This window comes from Poecilia latipinna, unplaced genomic scaffold (assembly GCF_001443285.1).
Source record: "Poecilia latipinna isolate Pla-1442-1.1 unplaced genomic scaffold, P_latipinna-1.0 Scaffold387, whole genome shotgun sequence".
In the NCBI taxonomy this organism is placed as follows: Eukaryota; Metazoa; Chordata; class Actinopteri; order Cyprinodontiformes; family Poeciliidae; genus Poecilia; species Poecilia latipinna.
This window is the reverse complement of record NW_015113003.1, coordinates 12,041-13,860: the sequence shown is the minus strand read 5'-3', so window position 1 is coordinate 13,860 and position 1,820 is coordinate 12,041. Positions and strand designations below refer to the sequence as shown.

At 35.0% G+C, this 1,820-nt stretch overlaps 1 long non-coding RNA gene and 1 other non-coding gene across 2 annotated transcripts in view; one reads left to right on the top strand and one right to left on the bottom strand.

The window, feature by feature from the left end:
- The window catches only part of LOC106950252 (uncharacterized), an 18,244-nt gene that overhangs the window by 4,424 nt on the left and 12,000 nt on the right, over positions 1-1,820 (top strand). The window lies entirely within an intron of this gene.
- Positions 574-646, bottom strand: trnav-aac (transfer RNA valine (anticodon AAC)). The gene has a single exon. It is a non-coding gene; the product is annotated as a tRNA-Val (tRNA).

Sequence of the window (1,820 nt, the reverse complement as noted above, 5' to 3'; positions counted from 1 at the left end):
AATATTACATTTGAGTTTCCATGGATGTAAAATTACTGCTCTGTTGAAAAATTACAATATTTAAATCAGTGTTTAAAGGTAAGCAAACAAATAATAAAAACAAGTCACATGGGCAAACATAGACTTTATGCAAAGATTTAGTCTCAGAGGCAACTGAAATCAATTAATTAAAAAAATCCTTTCTGAATATCATCTCATGGTCTCTGAACTAAATGCCTCTTTCTGACCAGGAGCTGACGGCGTGTTGAAGAGTTATGGACCGGACGCTTTGGAGCGTCTGGTTAGGAAGCGCATTACAAACCTTTGGTTGAAATGTAGTTTGTAGTCAATTCATGCTCAAAACCTATTTTAAGTCAATCATCAGCCTATAAAATGCTGTGGGCCCACATGTGACCCGCGGACCTTGAGTTTGACACATGCATTACGCCATAGAACTGCCAATTGGTAATTGAAGTAAAGTAGCTTCGATTTCAAAGAAGCCGACATTGAAGTCGATTGGCAAATGAACCATTACGAAAGAGGAAGGCTCTTGTTGTCTCACTGCACCCCAAAAGATGCATAACCTACAAAAACCATTTCTGTCTGGTTTCGAACCAGAGACCTTTTGCGTGTTAAGCAAACATGATAACCACTACAGTACAGGAACTGAACTTCTCTGCTTTGTTTCAGTTTGAGGTTCCAAAGTTGATGATGTGAGATGCAAAGCATGAACATTTCAACTGAGGCTTGCACTCAGATGCCTGGATTCAGAGTACAGACCATGACACCACAGAACCCTTGTTGACTTTTAGTAAACACCTGTAATGTATAGAACAAACAAAATCTGTTTCTGTCTGGTTTCAAACCAGAGACCTTTTGCATGTGAAGCAAACATGATAACCACTACACTACAGAAACTCATGCTCTTTGCAGTGTTCCTGGTAGATGATCCACATTTTGTCAGAGACTAATGTCAACGATGGGCATTGAATAATGTCAAATACTTATACCACAGATCCTCTCAGAGAGCACAGTAACTTGGTGAACAAACTGTCAGACTTATGCTTGTGCCTAATTTCACATTACAGTCCATAAACTAAGCCTGGGACAAACAAATTGTATTCAAGATGTCATTACCAGAGACAAATGGTTCTACAGAGACTTGGCTAAATGGCTATAAAATAAAATCAATACTTACAAATAAAAAATGGTTCAAAAATAAAATTAACACATTAAAATAAAAAAAATATCTGTGAAATACAATCAACACTTGAAAATTAAAAATGGTTCAAAAATAGAATCAACCCTTCAAAATACAAAATCTCTGGAAAATAAAATATTATGTATGTTGTTTTGAAAAACATTAGAATATAAGCACTTTTATCAAATCTCCATTGTGGTAAGATCATGTAAGTTCTTAAATCCATGGAAACTCAACAGTTTGTAAGGTAGGTGAGTTAGCTCAGCAGGTTAGAGCACCGTGCTGGCAATGCTGAGGTCATCAGTTCAAACCCCGTATGGGGCAATTCATGTGTAAGGTCTTTCAGACAATCAACACTTCAAAATAAATAAGGGTTCAAAAATAAAATCAACATTTCAAAATAAATAAGGTTTCACTAATAACATCAACCCTTTACAATTAAAAAAAGGGTTCAAAAAACAAATCAACACTTTAAAATTAAAAAAATGGTTCAAAAATAAAATCAACACTTTACAATTAAAAAAATGGTTCAAAAATAAAATCAACAGTTCAAAATGTATAATGGTAACTGTTTCTGTCTGTTCAGTCCATAAACTAAGCCTGGGAACAAAAAATGTATTGAAGATGTCATTAGCAGAGA